At 35.4% G+C, this 10,056-nt stretch overlaps 1 pseudogene; it reads right to left on the bottom strand.

Moving 5' to 3' along the window:
* Window positions 1-5,248: 5,248 nt before the first annotated feature.
* Window positions 5,249-5,929, bottom strand: LOC102623954 (eukaryotic translation initiation factor 2 subunit beta-like; annotated as a pseudogene).
* Window positions 5,930-10,056: the final 4,127 nt, after the last annotated feature.

The following is a 10,056-nucleotide window of genomic DNA, read 5'->3' as shown; positions in this document are numbered from 1 at the left end:
AGCTGTGGCTTCTAAGGCAAAGTATTTAGTAAAAGTTATAATTATAGTTTAGAAGTTAATGGTTCCCTCTCATTCTGTATATAATGTTGATATATTGTATGTTGTTGGAATATACCAATGTCATAGACTAGCTTCTCAAATATTAATGTAAGTAGAGTTTTAGTAAACCAATTTATAAAAATACTTGTGAGGTGTATTTATTTAGTACTTGTTTGTGGGCGAAATGTGGGTGCAAATGTGGACCAATAACACAGAGACACGTGGCAAGAGGAGTCAATAAAGTAAAGCCATTTCGTTTGTCCAGAACGTCAAGATAGTTCAAAGGAAAGGAAAATGCTACTTTCCCCGGGTCAAATCCCGAATTATTTCAAAACGGCGTCGTTTTGGTTTTTTTTTTTTTTTTTTTTTTTTTACTTGCATGAAACGTAGTCATTTGAGCTAGTAAAAACAAAACATACTAAGGCAGAAAAAATTCAAGTGCTTCTCTGCCCCTTTCATTATGACAAAATCCCAAAATCATAGAGTTGCAAATAATCACATCCAATGAAGATGACTCCTTGAAAACCCGTATTGCATACTCAAGACAACAACATTTAGTGTACACATCAACTAAAGCTCCTCTGCATACAACATTTATCTTGTAACAATTTATCATGAAACAATGAATTTGTTTGCCTTGCTCAAGAGAAGAAATGTTTGCACATGCTGCCAAAAAGAGTTTCAAATGTAAATTTACAAGGTCTTGTCTCCCATTGCATCTCTGAGAAAGATGTCATAGCTTCTTCACTCTGAACACGACGAGCATAGCCAGTCAACACAGCATTCCAAGAAACCTTGTCCCGCCGTTGAGTGAACGCTGTATTTTTTGCAGACCAAATCAGCTCAAATTCCAGACCAAATCAGCACAATTTCCAGACCAAATCAAGCACAAATTGCGGACCAACTCAAGCACAAATTCCAGACAAATTCAAGCACAAATTGCAGACCAAATCAGCACAAATTCTAGACCAATTCAAGCACAAATTGCAGACGAAAACGAAGACGAGAAAACAAAGAGGGGAAGACGAAAACGAAGAGGAGGGGAACAAGGAAGAAGGGCTGCTTGACTCTAGATTGAATGCGACTGGAGATTTTGTTTTCCCAGCTCTAAAAGGATTTTCCTCAACAAAGGGCAACAAGAAAGTCATGAAAGAGAGAAGATGAGACTATTAGCTAGCGGACAAAGGATTTAGCTCTAGAACTGGCTAGGAACCCGAAAAAGAAAGGAGAATGTGAAAAGTGGATTCCCCTTCTCGTTATCCAATCCGCGGTTGAACAGTTCGAATCTCGACTAAGAATCTATGCTTTTGCAGTCGATTGATGATACAGAGAGCTTGTTTTTATTTTTTGTTTTAAAGCTCCGAGAGGTCTCTCTCTCCTCTCCGATTTTTTTTGTTGCTATGCTTTGCTTTTTTAGGAGACACAGAGCAAGAGAGAGAGAGAGAGACGAAAACGAAGAGAGGAACGTTTGCTTTTGCTATGGTGAAACGGTAGCGTTTCATGAAGAAGAGAAAACGACGTCGTTTTGTTTTAATTTTCGGGGTTTGACCCAGGATTTGACCCGGGGTAAATAGCAGAACTCCAAAGGAAATTAAAAAATAAGCTCCTCGAAGAAAAAGGCCAGTTTTGGTAACATGCAACAATCAAAGGTCGTTATCAAAAGTCAGATTTTGGTGGTTGGAGCCCGTGCATGAACAGTGCACGCCACTATGTGAGAAATCGAAAACATCTACCTTTTGGCTAAGGATGAGGGGCCAATGAGAATGAAGACTCCTTGGTTGGGCAATGGAAAAATGCCATGTCGGCTATCCTCTCCAGCTTGACAGCTTCCCAAAAAGTAGCAAGACCATAAGCTAGAGAGGTTGCCACGTGTACAATAATAAAAGCAAAAAGGTCACTGGTGGTTTCTTTTGACAAAGTGGAATTTAAAAAAGATAGAGAAAATAAGTTTTTGAATAAAAATTTATAGAATAATTGAGTCTAAAAAAGTTCTTAAGTTGACTTAAAAAGGGAGACTAAATCACAATTATAATAGAAACAAAATATATTTTCCCTAAATTAACTTAAAAATGAGAAACTAAATCATAATTATAATAAAAATAAAAAGTACTTTCCTAAGTTAACTAAATCTCATACTTAATTGACTCTAATGAAAATATAAAGTCATAAAATAATAGAATACCATAATTGACTCTAATTAAAATGGAAGGTCTTAAAATAATTAAAGTTTAGAATTTTAAAATTCCTAAATAATGTCGTGATCATCTTTGCCTCCTAAACCTAAGCATGTCATCATCTTAGGACCACCCGGCAAATCACACAAGTATCCTCACCTGAGAGAAGACAACCATTAATTAAGCGCCGTGTGGCCAAAATTACCAAAGAGATCCTTAGGTACACTTAACAAAAGCTCAAGAATTTCTCCCCGTAACCAACTTCCATTCACTGAAAAGTTACTCACTCATTTCTTCCTGAGGGAATAGATAAATTGCTTTCCCGTATGGTATATCGCCCTTCTGAATCGTCGAAAGAAAAATATTTTCTTAAGTAGATTGATTATGATTTGTCCCCATCCATTCTTTCCAGTACCAAGCCTGATAGTTATTATTGCTTCAAAGGGTTCTCAATTAGTTTAATTAGCATGTAGAAGAGGGATTGGAATAAGAGAAATCAACAGAGTAAAGTAAATTTGTGAAATGCCTCAATATTGTTCAATCTAATGCACATACAAAAAGGACACCTTGGAGTTTTAAATAATCATAAGCTTGGTTGGTCGTTGGAAAGTCTAGTGATTATGATGAACACTGAAGGGTTTGCTGAATACTTTATATAGCGCTCATCATCAATTAATGATATGCTTGTTGAAGGCCAGAGTTTTCTTGTTGGAGGCCAAATTTTGTCATATTACCTCTTTGATGTATAAATGGTAGGAAAATGCTTAACATCGGGAAGACTGAGAGAAACAGCAGCTTGTGCTGCCGCTTCGTGCGTGTTCTCTTGGCCCCACTCCCACTTTACTTTAAGCATTTTCTCTTTTGTTTTTATATTATTTTATCTCTCTTTTGTTTTTATATTATTTTTTCTTCTTCTTCTTCACTTTTTTCTTTCTCTCTCTTCTGCAATTTCTTCGTTACTTCTCTCCATCGTCAATTTCATCTTCTTCATCAAAAACATCATCATAACAATTATCTTCTTCTTCCTCCTGTCAATTTTGTTTCTTCTTCTTCATCAACATCAAAATTTGGTTTCGTCTTCTATCTTGTATAATTAAAAGCCAAGCACCCCTTTGACTTGGAATCAAAAAATCAAAATCAATACAAGTGTTGTTCTTCATTTGTTTGGGTTTTTCAGAACAAAAAAATAGGGGAAACGCACTTGGAATAATGGAGAGATCCAGACGAAGTGACGAACCGGACTTATGGTGTCTATCGTGACGAGCTGAAGAGAAAGAGGTGGTTGTTGGTAACGATGCCGTTGACGAGAGAGAGTGCCGATGATGCCGATGCAATTGAGGGGAGGGAGAAGATACGGTAGTTTCTGGTGCTAGAGAGATGAGTTGACTGCAATAAACGTTAAGTTAAAAAGAAAAGAGAAAGTAAAGTGGGGGTGGGGCCACGAGAACACGCGCGAAACGACAGCACAAGCTGCCGTTTCTCTCAGGGTTCTCTCAGCCTTCCCAACGTTTAGCACCACTCTAAATGGTATAAGAAGCTCTTGTTTGAATTGACCGAAGTGAAGAGGCAGTTTCAGTCTACTTGGATAGAGAATAACCTACTCTTCAAGGTCCCTTATACATTAAAATTTCTTCTTGTTTGAAAAGCAGTCTTAACTTCTAAGGTTAAGAGGAATTTTAATTTGAGCATTCACACAACAGTAATAAAAGGATACTCATTATAGTGATAAAGGATCATCTATATTTAGTCAAAATCAAAATACTAAATAATTATAAAATGCAAAGTAAACATGAAAACAGCTTCGAGGAGGCCAACAACAACGAGATCAGGTTCCAGCTATATTAATTCCTAAGGCCAACACGATAGGGATGGGCATATTTTAACCGTACCGATCCAAACCGACCATTTGGATCGGTTTGGATCAGTTTCATTAGTAAAAACATTGGTTTCGGTTTATTGGATTGCAAACCGACATCACTCGGTTTGGATTTTGGTTTGGAAGAATTCCAAATGGATTCAAACCGATCCAATCCAAAATTTAAAAAGTTTTAAGATATATGATGTGTCAATTTAGTATTGGATTATTAACAAAGGAAATGTACACTTTCATACACAATAGCATACCTCTTACTATAAAAACAAAAACACAAACCTAATTTTCCAACACTCACAGTTGCCTCCACCTCCACCTCCAGTGCTTCTTAATTCCTATCATTCTCAACTCTCTTAATCTCAATCGCTCATTCTCAAGTGTCGTGAGGTATGTTTTGATTTTATTTTTCTTGCTACGATTTTATTTCATTTTAGTCAAAAGTTAAAATGGATTTTGGTATAATTGATGATAATTTATTTGATTAATTAATTCCATAACTAATTTTTTAATCTTTATTAATTATAGAAGCTCTCACCTCATGTCGTTCCCAACTCTCTCAATCTCAATCGCTCATTCTCAAGTCTCATTGTAATAATTTCACAAATCGAAACCTGAGCCCTGATGTATGTTTTGGTTTTATTTTTCTTGCTACGGTTTTATTTCATTTTAGTCAAAGCTAAAATGGATTTTGGTATAATTGATGATAATTTGTTTGATTATTTTTCTAACTAATTATATTTGTCATTTTATGCAGATTTTGACAAATGAAAAGCAATTGAGCCATAAGTTTTGACGACAAGATGCACAATATTTTGATTGTCAAATGTTGTTCAAGTTTATTTTAATTTTGTGAGTTTGTTTTGATTGAACATGGGGAGAACTTCTTTATTAGAATGTATTCTGTTGTGAATGAATTTTGTGAGTTCGTTTTGATTGAACATGGGGAGAATTTCTTTATTAGAATGTATTATATTGTGAACAAATATAAAAGCAGTATCAATTTGGATGACAGAAACAAAAAATAACAAATAATTTAAATGCAATAATATAAAAGAAGTAGACATTTTGCTAATAAGCTCAAACCGAAGATTTAAACCGATCCAGTCGGTTTGGATCGGTTCGGTTTACAAAAAATTTATGTCGATATCGGTTTGAAAATATTTCAAACCGATAAGTTTGGATCGATTTGATAATATGTCTCAAACCAATCCAAACCGAATTTGCCCGCCCCTACAACACGAGACTCGAAACCAGGTTTTATAGGAGCAACCGATGGTGCGGATCTCGCATCCGAGAAACAAGAGACGATTCTCCTTTGAAAGCATAGTGTTAGAACTTTTGCACCTATGCAAATAACATATTCATCGGCATATCGCCGCAGTAATCTTCCAAAGTCTTTGACCAATCTTTGCTGTGCATCAAGGATCCAGTCGTTTCCGCTTCAGCAAGCAAGAATGCCATGACATGGTCCGCCTGCCGATGCATGGCCTTGCAGTGATCCCTGCAACTGACTCGAACAGTTTTCTTTGGTCCTTCACGAAGAACTTGTGGAAGTCTGATGATAAGAGTACCCCTCCGCCTATCTCCTTCGACAGCGAGTTTAGGATTATTCTCTCGGGAGAATGTTAAAGACCCCGCTAAGAAGATCCTCATACTCATAATCATTATCAGAGACTGTTGAAGTTTCAGCGTTCTCGACCAGTTTGTCCACAGAAACAGGATCATCTTCTTGTATTATTACAACCTCCTCCTCCTTCTTCCTCTTCTACTATTTTCTAGTAGAATCGAAAGGGGCAAGTCCTGCCACCCCCTCCTTCATGTCAACTTGATTTTCTTCCGCCATTAATATATTAGAATTGGGACTACGGATCAGATCTTCTTGGTTGCTGTTGCTGCCTGCTGCCAGCTGCTGCTGCTAAAGGGATTGCTTGAGTACACGCCTAGCATTGTTGTTATATCGCTTCTTTGCTTCTCTTTCGGTTTCATAGGAAACGGTTTAAAAACCTTCCTTGCCGCTTTCTTTCATTCAAGTCCTTTACTTGCGCTTCACGGTACCACGTCCCTCCCTATTTCTCTTGAAACTAACGACAATTTCTTGATGTTTTATTCGCACTAGGATCATTATTTTATGCTTTATAAAATTAATGCAATTAGGGCAATGGAGAGAAAATACAGTGCAATTGCAATACACTGTTTGTTATTGTATAAATTCAAATTAATTTAAATTCCAATTAATTTACATAACCTGGCGCCAAAATTAGTTAACGGCCTCCATCATTCCAAACCATCATGATATAAAAGTTCAGGTAATTTAAAGTAAACCCGCTTGCATCAGGAGAATATTTCCGAATAATCTTAGTATAATTAGATTTAATACTCTCCACTTTATTTTAGTAGGAAGCATAGCTAGTTAAGTAATTTCATGGACTTTTCCTGAAACCCAATTTGCGCAGAACTAGGATTACTGATTTTGTACCTAATTATAAGTAGCCACCAATATACCAAAAAACTCCAGGATTATCATTATTGATAAACAAACCCTAGCTTTCAATTATGATGATTCCCGTTGATGATGGAGGGTCCTTTGAGCGTCTTGCTAGAGAGGCAGATGAAGCTGCTAAAGGCAATGAGGAACTGAAAGAGAGACTGCTGACTGAGAGAATCGTCAGAGAATTTGCTCACCGATTAGTTGAAGTAAGAGCAGCAGCTGCTGCAAGGGCAAGTAATAAGACCAAGAATGATCCCAGCTGCTGCCTCTGGGGCTTTGACCATGTGCCTAAAAGAAGTAGAAGCGGGTCATGCAGCCACAGCAAGCCCCCTCAACCCCAAGCTGATCACGATCATGATCATCGAAATAAGAAGAGATGCTTTGATCAAATTCATACCAGCAGCAGCAGCAAAAATAATAATATTATTGTGCAAGAGCAGAAACAAAGGAGAAAGATCACTACTAAGGCTAATATTAATAAAAATAAGAACAGAACTGCCGCATCAGCATCACAAGTAATAGCGGCAAGACCCGAGATGCCGGAAAGATTCAAGAACAAGATTGAAGAGATGGGTGGTTCAAAAGTTGTGCGAGTCATTCAGAAACAATTGTTTTCGTGTGACACAACTAACCAAAACAACCGATTATCAATTCCCTTTAAACAAATAGAGAATAATTTTCTTGAGCCAGAGGAGAAGCAGTGGGTTGTTGATAGAGAAAAACCTATGGAGAATGTTAAACTGATTGAGCCATGTCTAAACAAGGTGACGGAAGTGACGTTGAAGAAGTGGAAAATGAGCTCTACTACTTTAAATCTCATTACGACTTGGCATAAAGAAGTTCTGTGCAACGCCGCCAATCAACTCCAAATTGGATCAACTGTGCAGCTCTATGCTTTTAGACTTGCGCATAATAATAATGAGCTCTGTTTTGCTCTTGTTAATTTAGATCTTGTTAATTGATTAATTAGTATATTTAAAATAATATGTTGTATGGTGGTTTACTAGTCATAGTGCAAACAAAGATTAAGAAAACTTGATGAAATTATCTTTTTTTTTTCCAAAAAAAGATAGAAAAGATAGCTATATGTATTGAATTCTAGTAGCGTGTCATACTGTAACTTTCCACTGAGTTGTTATTATTAGATAAAACCTAATTAAACTTCAACTTGCTTGAATAATGAAGATGTTAACTCATAATGTCATTATTTAGGTCACATAACAGTACCGCACACATACTTGTCAACCCAAGCCAATCTCACGCACATATTCCACACACTTTCATGTCGCCATTTCTCTCGTTTTGAATCACATTGATCAACTTTTCTCGTCAATAAATCAATACCCAACTCAAAATCATGACATTACTCAACACTATTGAAGGTCATGGGAGCCTGGGAGGTTAGTAGGTCCTGTTCATACACATGCCACACATGGCCATCCTCATTGCTCTGCTTTTGCATTAGCTGATGCTTCTGGTTCTGGAAATTCTGATCGCAATTGCCATGACTCGATCTTTTATAACTTCCCCTGTTTTCCACTGTTTCTTACCCTGCATTTCTATTGACTCTGGTATTGGCATTTGTTGGAAAAATGGGACTGTTATGTTTTGGTTTGTCATATAATGGACATTTGAAGGCGTGGGAGGTCTTGGGGATGGCAGCTTCCAGACTCGGGCAAAGTTCAAGTCAAAAGCCATGGCAACGATGGTTTACTTTTCTTTTTCTTTTCCCAATGGGATTCCCAAAGGTTTACAAAGAGAATAGCCCAACAGGTCTTCTTCTTATTATTATTAAAGGAATTTTCAATTCTGCATCAGATTGGATCTTGATTTAAATAGGGAAAAGGAAAAATAAACTCCAACGTTTAAACAAAGAAATAAAAACTCCTCTAATATTTTGAAAAAGATATTTATATCTTCATTTACTAACGAAAACAGTTACTTTTAACGTAAATAGTAATTTTAATATATAATTACCGTTGTACCCTTTTAGCACATAAAAAAATAATTGTTAATTGTCCAATTTATCCATATATTGTTAATAAAATTATAAATATACTCTCATTGTCCAATTCCTCTATTTAAATTTTTATCAAATTCTCTCTTCAAGCCAAATAAATTTAATCAATTACTAAAAAATAAAAATAAAATTAGTTATTAATGCCATAAGAATAACAATTCTCTACATGTCAATCATTTAAACTTGTATAATCAACAAAATAAAAAAGGCTGGTTATAATAATAATCACAAAAATCGTATCTTAATTGTATTAAATAACATATCCAATAAGCATAAAAATTGATAATGGATTAAATTTATTTGGCTTGAAGAGAGAATTTGATAAAAAATTAAATAGAGAAATTGGGTAATGAGGGTATATTTGTAATTTTATTAACAATATATGGATATATTGGACAATTAACAATTATTTTTTTATGTGCTATAAGGATATAACAGTAATTATATGTTAAAATTACTATTTTCATTAAAAGTAAATGTTTCCGTTAGTGAATGAGAATGTAAATATCTTTTTTAAAACGTTAGGGAAGTTTTTGTCCATTTGTCTAAACGTTGGAGGTGTAATTATCCTTTTTCCATTTATATATTACAAGGGGCTTAATTTTACGAGTCCTAAATTGCAAAACCAATTTCAAGTTGCAGCTTGGAGCCAATTTTTCACAAGAAGCCAAAATAATAAACACAAAGGGGCAAAAAAGAATCATATGAAAAAGAGCAGAAATTTGGTAACTTTCGCTGAAGATTAAGCAACATTAATGAAATGGCAACAGTGTGATGTAACCCACTACCAAAAAGGGCCCAGGCCCAGCTCCGTCTCAGTATTCTTTTGCCTAAAGCATTTTGTTATGGAATCTTCAAGTCCAAGCATCTTTCCTTTTGTCTCTTCTTGAAAGAGCATTTATTTTGACTGTTTAACTGTGCATTTTCTAATTTTGGAGTTAAACAGTACAAATATGGCCTAATTTATTGTATCTTCCTGTAGTCAAAGTGATTATCACATTCACATGAGCTTTTCAGAGCAGCTAATCATTTCCTCATAGTACTACATGGAATGGCAACTTCAAAGTCAAAAATGTTCACCACAAAGTAATTTTTTAAAAAGTAGCTTTTACCCACTCTTACATAATTCATATCTGAACTCGTTGCCAAAAGACACAAGCTCAGGAAATTCTTCTTAGCATGTGTGCAGTATTAAATCTGTTTTAGATGTTTCCTGATCTTATTACGAATCACAAAACTGATAGTTACTCCAGTAAGTGCTCACAATCTAAAGATAATAACATTGATCAAGATCTCCTGCAAAATTTAATTTTTTCCTCAGTAAATACATGTGAATGATTAGTAGTTAATAGACAAGAATAAGTAGAATAAGTGCTCACAATCTAAGTTATAGCCTCAGGTAGGTCACATATAAATTCTTTGTGTAGAAATAATTGACAGCAAATCAAAATACAATTAGAAG

This window comes from Citrus sinensis, chromosome 4 (genome assembly GCF_022201045.2).
Source record: "Citrus sinensis cultivar Valencia sweet orange chromosome 4, DVS_A1.0, whole genome shotgun sequence".
Lineage (NCBI taxonomy): Eukaryota > Viridiplantae > Streptophyta > Magnoliopsida > Sapindales > Rutaceae > Citrus > Citrus sinensis.
This window is presented reverse-complemented; position numbering and strand designations above follow the sequence as displayed.